Source organism: Callithrix jacchus, chromosome 14, assembly GCF_049354715.1.
Source record: "Callithrix jacchus isolate 240 chromosome 14, calJac240_pri, whole genome shotgun sequence".
Taxonomy (NCBI): Eukaryota; Metazoa; Chordata; class Mammalia; order Primates; family Cebidae; genus Callithrix; species Callithrix jacchus.
In genome coordinates, this window is record NC_133515.1 from 97,382,611 (window position 1) to 97,396,072 (window position 13,462).

The following is a 13,462-nucleotide window of genomic DNA, read 5'->3' on the forward strand; positions in this document are numbered from 1 at the left end:
CTGTAAACTAAGTTCCTCCCAAAGTTAGTTTGGCCTATGTCCAGGAATGAGCAAGGACAGCTTGGAGGTTAGAAGCAAGATGGAGTTGAGCTGCTTATCTCAGATCTCTTTCACTGTAATAATATTGCAATGGCAGTTTTAATAGTCTCTTTTCTTAATATACAGGGAAGTGGGGAACTGATGACTTGGATAGAACAAAGACCTCCCAGGATGCAAGAGCACTGAGCCAGACAGCAAGATGCCAAGAGCACACCAGGGCTGGACACTTTGTTGAGATTGTTAAACACAGATAAAACCACAGATACAGGGAGCAGGACCAGATGCTCTCTAGACTTTCATAACTCCTTGACTTTTCATACTACTAAAATCTCTCCTGATAAATTCTCTGCCTGCCATTTAAGAATATTTTCAGTCTGGCCAATCCCAACCCTTCCAACTTTATGTCTTCCTGGTCCCCAGGCTCATTCTCTGCCTGATTCCAGCATGGTGCTACACTGTCTCTAGATCACATTTTCTTTTCTCAGCCTTTGCCTGGCTTGTGTCCCTCACTCCACTGTCCCTCCCTCTCCCTTGACCTCTCAGATTCTACCACTCCTTCTAAGCCAGGACCAACGGTCTTCTCTAGAAACACTCTGCCTCCTCCACTTCTCAGTGTACAGCCCACAGATGCTTAGTGTAGTGTCCTATATTTTCTAGTAATTTTTTTTTACTTTAAACAGAAACAAGGTCCTTAATTATTAATAATACAAGAATACTGGTCTTATAGTTTGTAAAAGATTGTCACATCGATTACATCTTCGGAGCATCACACCACCTCGTGAGGTGGGTAATGGTTATTATCTCCACTGGAGAGTTAAGAGAAACAAAGTTTGAAGAGGTTTTTTGTGTTTATGGTAAAACTACCAGCAAGTGGCAGAATTAAAAGAGTGTATCACTGGTAAAAGGCATAGGGGATTCCCTAGAACTTGAAACAAAGGAGTTTGATGAATGGCTCTCTTTGTTGTCTAGACCTGAGGGAGGGACAAGACAGTGGACTTTAAAGAACAGCTGCACCATAGGGCTGTGACTGTCATCCACACACTCAGATAAATGGTTGGCTCATTATTGCAGCTGCTGCGGGCTTTAGAGAGCTGGACAGCTGTTGCCAGGAGATGCAGTCAAACAGAACAGAGGAAATGGAATCCTGTGATAATGACTGTGCCTGTATGTATGAACACGATGTGCTCTCTTCTCATAGCTCAAAATGTTCTCAAGATAAAATCTAATGATTTCTTATAGGGAGACTAGGTTTGGTGAGTATAAGCAAAAAAGCCAGGCAGAGAGAAGGTAAGTGTCTTAACTAACCTTTCCAGGTCATTCTTAAAAATGAAGACTGGCTGGGTGCAGTGGCTCATGCCTGTAATTCCAGCACTTTGGGAGGCCAAGGCGGGCAGATCATGAAGTCAGGAGTTCAAGACCAGCCTGGCCAATATGGTGAAACCCCATCTCTACTAAAAATACGAAAATTAGCCAGGTGTGATGGCAGGTGCCTATTGTCCCAGCTACTCGGGAGGCTGAGTCAGAAAAATCACTTGAACTCAAGAGGCAGAGGTTGCAGTGAGCCAAGATTGTGCCACTGCACTCCAGCTTAGGTCACAGAGCAAGATTCTGTCTCAAAAAAAAAAAAAAAAAAAGACTATTGGGGGCTGCATGAACCTTTCAATCATTTGTATGAATAGGCTAGGTGATAGGCTTTCCAGAAGAGTATTCCTGGCAGAGCTGGGGAACACTAGCGCTGTCTGTGCTAAGGACAGACAAAGGGATTAGAGACAATGTCCTCACTCCCCTCCCCTCCCTTCTCCTCTCCTCCCTTCCCTGTAATATGTATCTCACGAAGCTTAGTATTTTGTTCTCATGCTGTAGGGACTGTGCCTGCTGAAGAGTCCTTGGCCTGTTTTCTTATTGACATGTTTGTTATTCATCTTATTTGTCACTAAAGCTTCCTGGTCCTTCTCTGCCTTTCCCCGTGGTCCATCTGCACTTTGCCTTCTCCCTCTCCCTGGAAGACAGGCTGCTCATCCGATTGTGGTGCCTCCGCTGGTGTACGTTTTCTGCCTAGGGTGAGTGGTGCCATCCCACTTCCTTTCCAAATCCTAATTGCTTTTTCTGATCTCTCTGACTCCCAGTCAACCCTTTGATGGTCTCTGTTGTGCTTGTAGTTGGTGCTACACAGACCAACACAGGATTTTCCTCCTATAGGAAAGAAAGTCCCCTCAATTAGACTAGAAGCAGGAATGGGAAGGGACCTGCCTTTCTGCTGATTACCCTTAGTTGCCCAGCACTGGCTCTGTGTGTGTATTCAGCACCCACTTGGCTGAGAATATTTCTTTCTCACTCTTTTAAAATAACTTTTCTGATTTAAATTATTCTGTTTTACGTTGGGTATAATTTTCAAATAGTTATGAACTTACATTGAGCACTTTTCATGCATTTTGATTAGTACTTTATCTCACAGCTTAAAAGACAGCACAAGGAGGTAGAGACTGATACTACACATGTTTTACAGTAGAAGAACCTGAGGCTTAGAGAGGTAAGATAACTTGCTGCAGGTCACACGCTGGAGGTCGAAACACCTTACCCAGCTGCTACAGTGCTTTGCATAAACCAAGTTAAGAGTTCTAGTATAATGAATGCCCCAAATGCATTGGTGGGCTGGCATTTGGGAAACAGTGTTCCTTTTCAAAGGCTGGGCTCTTAACACCATATCCTGGGCCTCACATGGGAATGGATATGGTCCAACCCAGGGTTTGGTCCTCCTTAGGTATTGAAGTAGAAAGCATTACACTGCCGGTGACACCACCTTGGGGAGTTCCAAACTCCAGTCCTTGCAGCTCTGTATACTGATTATTTGATCTCAGAGTGTCTAGGAAACAAGGTTGAAACTCAGGTTTTCTCAGGAGATGTCTGTTTCCTGAAAAGCTACCTAGGGGAATCTTACAGCTGTGGGCATCACCTTGGAGGCAAATCCGTGTTGGTGAAAGTGATCGCCCTTTTTCCTAATTGAACCAATTATGGCTGAACAATGAGGTAACCCAATGAACTCTCTTGGGAAGACTTGGCCAGAGTATGAACTGGCTCAGCTTGTTTTCAGACGACGTCTTTGCTGAAAATACATTCTGGCTGCAGCTGTTTTTTAGAGACTTAAGTGATCACATTACATCCCAATCAAATCCTTTGGCAGTCAGTATTCTCCAGGTGGCTCAGGGCAACCTGCACAAAGCAGGCTGAATATGTGGTTCAGAGCCAGCATTACCTTTATCTACAGCAACCAGTCCTGCCATGCAGGATGGAGGAGGTAGCTAGTATCTACCTCTTTGGCCTGATTACCATTTTCTGCTCCCCCCAGTGCCCTGTGCTAAACTTCTTCCCACTCAACTCCTCTCATAGGCAGCCTGCTGGATGGCTTCACCCTCCTTTTTTATTTATATGGAGGCTCACTCTGTTGCCCAGGCTGGAGTACAGTGACACAATCTTGGCTCACTGAAACCTCTGCCTCCCAAGTTCAAGCAATTCTCGTGTCTCAGTCTCTTGAGTAGCTGGGACTACAGGCATGCGCCGCCGCTGCCACCTGGCTAATTTTTGCATTTTTAGTGGAGACAGGGTTTTACCAAATTGGCCAGCCTGGTCTCAAACCCCTGACCTCAGGTGATCTGCCCTCCTCGGCCTCCCAAAGTGCTCGGATTATAGGCATGAGCCACCGTGCCCAGCCGGCTTCTCCGTCCTTAAAACTGATGTATCTCTTCCCCACTCTTATCTCCTAAGATACTGAGCCTTAAAATAGCTAGCCAAACAAAAACACCAACGAAGACTCTTTGGAAGGGACTATGCTCAGTCTGAGGAGGACCCAGAAGCAAAAGTCACAGATGTGACCTCAAAAGTCAGTATTGTGCTCCCCCACATGGCGTCCACTGGCCACGTGTGATGATTAAACATGTGAAAAGCAGTCTCAAGGCTGAGATGTGATGCAAGTGTATAATACACACTAGATTTCAAATACTTAGTAGGAATAAAAAATTTAAAGTATCACTAAAAGATTTAAAAATACATTAGAAAGGAAAAAATTTCAACAAAATAAAAAGGAAGGCAACAAAAAAAGAAAAAAGTCTCACTCATGATTTTTATATTGACTACATGTTAAAATAACATTTGAAAGTATTGAGTTAAATCAAATATACTGTGAAATTAATTTCACCTGCTTATTTTTATTTTTTTTAAGTGTGGCTTATAGAAGAGTGAAGATACTATATATGGTTGGCACTATATTTCTGTTGCACAATGGTGGCGGATAAACATTAAATGAAGAGAAGGATGATGCTATAAAGTATTATAAAGACACTGAAAATGTGCTGTGGGAGGAGAAAGAAGGGAGAAATAAATTTCATTTGGGAGACCCTGAAAAAATTCCTGGAAAAAATGGCATCAAACTGGGTCTTGACATAGGATTGTAGAGGAAAGGCCTGGAGGCCTTTTATTCAGATGGAGGATGGGGATTTTGACCAAAACAGATTCTGTGGTGCTGGTATCTGCCAGTTGGATTTGGTTTCCCAATCCAACTGCCCATTATTATTACCTGCTGTAGATTCCTGAGTTTGTCTCAGACACCAGGAGCCAAGATTCACTGGCGTGAGGCCCAGACATCCTTGTCCAGAGTTTTTGAAGTCATTGTCTTGTAGTTCATTTGATCCCAGTCTGCGAAACTGTGTTTGGAAATGCTGGGTGCAAATGGTCATCTTTGAGCCTTGAGAGGCCAGCCTCAGTGGGCTTTCCATAATCCACGGCTAGAGGTAGCCATGGTACCTTCTGTTTTTGTATGTTCTTTGGGGAGAAGCCCTGAGCAGGAAGCACCTGAAATGCAGAGCTTGGAAGAAAACAGCTCATGCCATGGGCTCCTGAGTGGGTCAGCCATTTTCCCCTGTGGAGGCAGAACAAGGAAGACTTTGTAGGCTTGTACTTTCCTCAGTTACCACCTAAGTTACTTGTTAAATGGCCCTTCCTGCATACATAATGGCAGGCCTCTGCCAGGAGTACTGATTTCACAAGAAGGAAGGAAGGAAGGAAGGAGGGAGGGAGGGAGGGAGGGAGGGGGGGAGAAAGGGAAGGAAGCAGGGAAGGAAGGAAGGAAGGAGGGAGGGAGGGAGGGAGGGGGGAGGGAGGGAAGGAGGGAGGGAGGGAAGGAAGGAGGGAGGGAGGGAGGGAAGGAAGGAGGGAAGGAGGGAGGGAGGGAGGGAGGGAAGGAAGGAGGGAAGGAAGGAAGGAAGGAGGGAGGGAGGGAAGGAAGGAAGGAGGGAAGGAAGGAGGGAGGGAGGGAAGGAAGGAAGGAAGGAGGGAGGGAGGGAAGGAAGGAAGGAGGGAAGGAAGGAGGGAGGGAGGGAAGGAAGGAGGGAAGGAAGGAAGGAGGGAGGGAGGGAAGGAAGGAGGGAAGGAGGGAAGGAAGGAAGGAGGGAGGGAGGGAGGGAGGGAGGGAAGGAAGGAAGGAAGGAAGGAAGGAAGGAAAAATTTGCCACAGGCTAATATTTAATCACTCTGGACAGTGATCAAAAGCTTTTTATACTTTCAAAAGCATTTTATAACTACAGTATTAAAAGGAGAAAGAAAGAATGAGAGAAAGAGGGACAGAAAGGAAGAGAGTTTGTTATCCTGACTGTGTGTGGTGAATCTATACTCAAAACACACCATTATTTTCTTCTCTCCTTTTCTTCTGCAGCCCTCTACATCTTTCTCCCATCTACAGCACAGTTTCTGTAAGTGTGATCCAAAGACCACTGAATCTGAATCTAGCGGGGGTGGGACCCAATACTTTGTTTTTATAACAGACTCTTCAGATGAGTTCTAGAAAGGCTAAATTTAAGAGCAGTTGGTTTAGAGGTTTATAATCCCCGGGATTACTTACCTGGCACCTGATCCGGTACAAGCTGTTCCTTCCCAGGGTGTTTCCCTTTTCAATGCTGGTCAGCCTCATCTTCCTACCCTCTCTCATTTCTGCCCTGAGTGTAGCCTTGGAGCTCACTTTGAGTTGTGCAATCACTCAGTGCCATTCTTACAGTGGCCGAGGGTACCTGGCTTCTTCTTGGGAGCAGAAACCCCATTACTTACTGGAGGCACACAGGGAACCAGACAAAGTCCCTGTGCCAGGGAGCTCACTGTCTAAACAGAAGTCAGCATGGGAGAGGTCAGGAATGAGCTTCAGGTGTGCAACAAAAATGGTGTATGTGCCCACATGTATTTTATGAATAAGAAGATCTAGAGATACAGGTCTAGATCTATAGATACAGGAAGAGTTAGAGATCTAGATCTAAAAAGACTGAGCTACAGAAGGGATTAATAACAAAGATGAGTGCTTCCAAACAGGAGTGCTTGCTTCTGGCAAGCTAGCAAAATTATGCCAGGTAAGGATCTTTAGTAGCACTGTAATTAGCAGGTAAACTATATGCTCCAGAATGGGGAATATCAGGATGCAATCAAGTTTTCTTAAGTAGGAGGTCAAGGTGTCCCTTAAGGCACAACTCAAATGCCATTTGAGAACAGTCTGGCTTTTGATAGTTAAATGTGGGTATATATTCTTTCAGACAAGAATGAGGTTAGTATGGAGAGGCAGTCATGAAAAATGCTGTAATAGAAATGGATTGTGAGTTGTACCATAAAGAACGATTGGCCAGGGCTTGCTGGGTACGATTTGAAGCCACAGGACCAGCATTACCTCCCTGAATGCTGGAACCACAGCGGCATGGTTGACAGAGAATCACTGAGAAAACAGCTATCTTAGGAGCAGCCCAATCCACACCAAAATTTATGCTGGGTGCTAAGGAGGGGAGATTTCTGTATCTGTAACCATTTTTCCTAGAGAGAAACTTTCCCAAGCGCTTCCTCTCTAAGGTTGGGGTTGATCTGGAGAGAGCAGAAAGGATGCATCCAACTCCCTATATGGCCCCCAGCTGAGGACATTCCAGAAGTTTTTACAACAAATAATAGTGAGGGATGGGAAGGACCATTCCCTCTCTGGATGGGAGGTGGGGTGGAGAGTGGGGGCGGAGAGACTGCGGCTGGAGCTTTGAACCTGATCTCTCAACCTCAACAGGACAACTCAGCAGCCAGCAGCGGCTTTCTTATGGCTCCCAATTTGGCACTTCTAAGGCCCACTCTTTGAGGGGGGAGGATGGACTTTCCAAGGAGGAAAGGAACTTGCAGAATCCTGTAACTGGTAACACACACTCAGAACGTTTTAGGAGAGGCTGTAGTTGGCCATAGCCCCTGTTTTTCAGGGGCCCGCTTGGTCAAAGTATGACTTAGGTTCTTGTGAATGCCAGATGAATTTAGGTTACAGAAGTGGTCTCATTAAGGCGGCAAAATGATTTGCTCTTCAGGACAGGAGCAAATTTCACAGGCCACAGTTATCCGCCAGCATATTAGTTGTGCACCTTCTCATGCCCACTGCAAAGTGCACTGTATGGGAAAGGGTCTGTGCTGTCTGCGGTTACCTGAGGTCCTAGTCTTGCTAACTATCACTGTAGAGTCAGTTATTTCTGTGAGTCAGAGTTCATCTGAGCACAAGGATAGTAATTAATTTTACCTCACTGGGTTATAGTGAAGATTAAATGAGACTTCGTTAATGTGACCTGTTTCCTTCGTCTTTTACAACATGGCAAAGTTGCAGTATTTTAGTAAATCTGATACCAGTTATTTTACACTAGTCATTCTCTGAAACTCAGTGTTTTAGATGGCTTTCTGGGTTCCCTCCAGCTGCAAAAATATGTGGACCTGAGACTCTGAGTTTGTTTTTAATAGGCTTTCTCTGAGTTGGAGAGACTGTTCCACAGAGCAGTTTCTCAGCTCTAGGAGGCTGCAGATGATGGTCCCAAATCAAGACATGCAGCTGTCGGGCTGAAGTGGTCTGTGGGAAAGACGAGTAGAAAGAGGAAAAAGTCAGAGCTCAAGAAGTGCTCTAAAAGAAAAGACAGCTGCAAGTTTGTCCTCGAGTAAATCAAATTGTGACGTTTATTGGGCTATTTCCAGAATAACGCCAGCAAGAAAACTGGAATGCAGGATTACCTTTTCCAAGAAGGATCTTAGCTATGATCACCTACAATAACCAGTATTGTCTGTTGGAGTCAGCTTGGCTTAATGAAAATGTTCTAGGTTTGGCGGTGCAAAGACTTGGGTTTTAGTTCTGTCTCTGCTATTTTTTATTACTGATTTGAAGCAGGTTATTTAACCTCCAAGCCTAATTTTCCTCCTCACTTAAAAAAAACATAAATAATATGAACCTTGTAGGGTGACTGCCAGGGTTAGGAAGAAAAGTACCCAACAGGTAGTTGGTATTCAATAAATAGAAGCTATATGACTATGAGACATTACACCAGGTCATATATCCTAGAGGCCTCTGGACCTAGGGCCATTATTTCTGAAGTTTGTAGCTTGTACAGGGTAGAGAACTGAGGGGGTCTGGGAGGAGGCAGCAAGGCTGCGGTGGGTAGGTAGAGAGCAGAAGAGATCAAAAGGCCTATAAAGATCTGTCAGACTTTAAAATGCAAATCCTGTTGTGGCTCAGTAGAGACCAAATCTTTCATTATCACCTTTCTGGGAAGGGCTAGAGGGGTAGGGGGTGGGAAGGTTAATTAGTCTTTCCCTTCATGGAGTAAACATGTTTGGTGTGGTGTGGTTTTGTGGCCAAGCCTGAGTATGTGATAAATCTTTTATCAACCCTGCCCTGGAAACATGGGTAGAATTAAGAAACTAACTGCATATGGTTTTCTTTATCAATAGACCATGAGTTCCTCAAGGACAGGAAACTAGCCCTTATGATAGCTCCTACAGTTCGCATGATTCTTGGCATAGAGTACTTGCTTCCTGAATGGAGAGACGTGGGGGTGAATGGATGAATGTTAATTCTGAGCATAGTAAGTCATCTTCACCGGCTGACAACTTAGTTCTTAGGGATCTCTTTGCTCTATCCTTCACTAGGGGCCATGATAGGAGCAGTCCTCATGATGGTCAGCTGTGTGCCTCTGAGGAACTCTGGGATAGTGCAGTCTCTGCCAACGGCCAAGGGTCTGTGCAGTCCAATCACTTAGGCAGATTATGCTGCACAGCAGCTTTGCCCTACTGCTGGCACTGAAGAGGCAGCCTCTGCTTATAAGTCCCAAGGTTTGCGATTTATTTCTGGAGACAGTGTGGACTTCCAGGCAAATCCCACAGAGGAGACTTTCGAGAGGAAGTGACCAATAATCATTTGGCACTCACTGTGTGCCAGTCTTGATCCATCTTGCCCTGACCACAACCACAGCCAGTGAGAAAGAAGAAACTTCACTGCCTCTCTTTCCTCCTTTCCTCTTCTCCTGCCAGAGTTGTTTCCTCATAAAACTATGCTTATAAGTAAAGAGTTTTTTCCCCCAGAAAAAAGATTCTAGCAAATGTCCCCCTCTGGAATCCCCTAAAATACATGTCATTAATGAGACTCCTGGATAAACTCACTGATTCTCTTAAGTCTCATCCAAGACCTGACAGTCTTGCCCTCCTCCTAACTGGCATTCACCATAAAGGGTCCTATCAAGTTTCTCAGCTCTAGGAGGCCCTACGAGGACCACCTGGATCTTCACTGACCACTCTCTTCTACATTCTGGTGCCCTCTAATGCAATTTCCTTCACTCAGCACTTACTGTATTTGTTATCTCAAGAAAAAATGAGCCTGGCATCACAACTAAGTTATAAACATCTTGAAGGGAGGCAGCAGATGTTATTTCCAGGATGCCTATCGAAGGCAGTATGCCTGTCCCAGGACTGAATCCATCTTAAGAATCCAATAAAAAAATTGCAGCATGTTCATGGTCAAAGCGTGGGCTTTGTCTTTAGATGGATTTGGGTTGAAACTAACTTTATTTATTGATTGAATAAGTATGTATTAAATGCATACTACATGTTAGGCAGATGTGAGCCACCGCACTCAGCCCTCTCAGTTATTGTGGGGCATAGATTAGAAATTTTAAGAATGAGATGTGTGCCACAAAAACATTTAAGATACATCATTTGTCTTTTCCCAAGATTTACTAACGCTTTGCATAACTGACTTTTGAAACTGTATAAACTTACTTATATTCATTGGTGCCCAGTGAGATCTGTCTCTATTCTCTTCATATGTAGACAATTCCCTTCACAAAAAAATTATACAGATTATAATGGAATGCATTTTAAAGACATCAGTAATGCTAAGTTTATATACTGATGTTTCATATACATTGATATATGTCCTTGAATGTGACTGAGAGTGAAGAGAGAAGGAAGTGAAGCCAGGGAGGTTTGCCCAGTGTAGCCAGTCTCTATCAGAACCAAGACAGTTCCTCAGACCAGTGCCTCTCAGGTTTAAGAAAATGTCCATTGGTTTGTTTCACAAGATGTAGACCTGGCTGTACCATCCTTTGACACCTCCCATAGAACTATCCCAGCTGTGAAGCTGTGGGGCCTTCACAGTGACTGACCTAGAGATGTCTGTGTTTGGACAACTCCGTGAAATAAACCTTCTGACATCTGGCATTCAGTTAGCATTTTCAGTTTAATAAAAATGTAAATGTTAGCAATAATTACATCAGAGCAGTTACTGAAACCAGTATTGCTTGAAAACCAAAATGCAAGGGGACTAGTCTCCCTTCACCTGGGTGTTTCATAAATCACTTTCTCACTTTCAGCTTGAAAGCATTTATGAAAGAACTGACTTCACTCACAGAAAAGCAGGTATATATCTATAGTTGGGTGGTAGATGAAGATTTAACTTATGATGACACACACACTCTAGAATGTTTTCATTAGGTCTTGATCAGATAATTCTAAATATAAGAGCTGTTTTTCCCATTGTGGGAGGTTATTTTCCTTTTTGGTTCGTGGAACAGAATAATGTTGAGGAAGATCAGACACTTAATCCTTATTAAAGGTACTTGGTGCTTACAAAAGGAATTCTTCTAAACCTTAGCAAAATATTCATTCTGCCCATGGAAGGGTCAGCCTACTTTGCTGATGACTCCCCCCTCCACTGCCAAAGAGGCAATTTAGTAAATTTATCTGGACTGGGTCTAACTAAACTGTCCATTCTGACAATCATCAGAAAGAGTCCCACTGTTTTGGACTATTGCGGGGACTATATGCAGCATTTCAGTTTATAGGCAATATGGCAAGTTCCTGAAAGAGGCTAAAGCAAGCTGTTAGCTGAGCCTGAAAAAAGCTTTACTTGGCTAAGAAGGTGATAAACATTGCCACGTTAATCTATAGATGAAAGGAGGCTGCCTTCAGTAATACTATTTAAGCTGTTTTACCCTAAGTGCTACCAGCAGAACAGGAACAGCAGTTTAAGATTTAGACTCTTCACCTTCAGAAAGCAAGCATCTTGGCAGGGCATCTTAAAGTGGCTAAAGGGAACTAGGGATCAAGCTAATTCATCCAATTGGATTTGGTCTCTCTCCACAAAGAAATTTAGAATGATTTAGAATGAAGACCCTGAAATCACCACCAATCAATCAGCACCCATTCGCTGAACATTTTTTTTTTTTGGTTGAAATGGAGTTTCACACTTCTTGCCCAGGCTGGGGTGCAATGGCACGGTCTTCAGCTCACTGCAACCTCCACCTCCCAGGTTCAAGTGATTCTCCTGTGTCAGTCTCCCAAGTAGCTGAAATTACAGGTGCCCACTGTCACATCCAGTTAATTTTTGTATTTTTAGTACAGACGGGGTTTCAACATGTTAGCCAGGCTGGTCTCGAACTCCTGACCTCAGGCAATCTGCCGTCTCTGCCTCCCAAAATGCTGGGATTATAGGCATGAGCCACTGCACCCGGCCTCACAGGACACTTTCTCTGCCAGTCCTTCTGATGGGTGCTATAGATTCAGAAGTACAATAAGGTTTCTCTGCCCTGAGGATGCGCATAGTCTGGTGTGGGAAACAAAACTATAGACAGGTAATATTTTAGAAGTCTATGGGGACTAGCAGCAATCCAGAGACGCAACAGAAGCCTTTCTTAAAGAAAGCCATATTTATACTGAATCTCAATAGGTAAATAACAGTTGGTGAGGCAGAAGAGTCAAACCCTGGGCAGGAATCTGGGGGAAGTAAACAGAAATAAGATTTGATTTTTGTGTTCAAAGAGATCTTAGTCTTATCTGAGGGAGAGATAGAGATATTTTTAAGTAAGGAATATTGTGCTTCCTACATGTAGTTATCAGCTAATATTTGTGAAATGAATATGACAAATACTATTATGAAGGTATGGGCAATTTCTTTGGGAACACATATAGAGCAATTAATTCGGTTTGGGATTAGAAAGTTATGACATGTGAGCTGGTGCTCGACAGATGAGGTTTATCTAGCCAATAAGGAAGAAGCAAGCATTTCAGGCAGAGACATCTGTGCAGGGAATAACAAATGATCTTAGGTGGCTAGAGCTGAGGGTCATGACTGTGAATGCGTGAAGCTGGAGACAAGCTGGGGCCAGGCTGCCTCAGCTTTGTGAGCCATGCTGAAGTACTAAGACCAGATTCTGCAAGGTAAGTGCAGCCACTGCTGGTCCAGGCTCCGTGGGTGGGGGTTGTGGAGAATTGCTATTCATACACCTAGTAATCACTGTGCCAAACACTGTTCTAGAATTCTGTGAACAGAAAGGACTTAGTCCCTGCCTTCATCAAGTTTGCATTCTAGTTTGGGAAACAGACAACAACAACAAAAAAAAACCTAAACCCAACATTTATAGTGTCAGGAGATAAAAAGATTAGGACTCTCTGAGGCGATATTTGAGTCAAAAAGTGAGTGATGTAAGGAAACAAATACAGAGAACTGTATTCACTCATGAATTAGGAAATGTGAGTTCTAGTTCCAGCTTTAATCTTTTCTAATTGGGTGACCTGGAAAAATTTTAAACTCACTGGGCTTCCCGCTGGCTGTTATACATAGGCCTAAGAACCTTGCTCAAAGTGGGTGCTCAATACATATGGTGGGTGATTAGATGAGTATCAGTTACCAAATTATATTTAAGCAAGCACATTTTTTCCAGTAGTTCAAATGCCACATCTGTTAGGATCCCTTGTGTGATGATGCTAGAGTTTCCTTCTCCTGAAAGCACATCTCCCACCCTCACACTGCACCCTACTAGTGTTACTGTTCATATTTTCACCAAAAAAGTAGTGCTTGGCTATATTCACTTTGAATCCAAAATCTGACAGTGCACTTTCCAAATGATAGTAACTGACACAGCTACCAATTACTGATTCCCTACAACGTGTCAATGGTGGCAGCCACTTCACAAAGATCAAAACAACCTTATAAGATACCATTGATCACCATTATCTCCAGGGCCCAACACAATGCCTGTCATATCAACATCTGAATAAATGAGTCTCAGAAAAGTCAGAAAGTGTCTCCAAGGTCAATGAGAATATCTGTTAGCAGAAA

At 43.7% G+C, this 13,462-nt stretch overlaps 1 protein-coding gene across 1 annotated transcript in view; it reads left to right on the forward strand.

Moving 5' to 3' along the window:
* The first annotated feature begins 1,984 nt into the window (after positions 1-1,984).
* Positions 1,985-13,462, forward strand: part of SMC6 (structural maintenance of chromosomes 6) — a 138,158-nt gene continuing 126,680 nt past the window's right edge. Inside the window, exon 1 of the mRNA XM_078349918.1 lies at positions 1,985-2,099. The gene's annotated coding sequence lies outside the window, so the exon portion shown is untranslated. The remainder of the gene's footprint in view (positions 2,100-13,462) is intronic.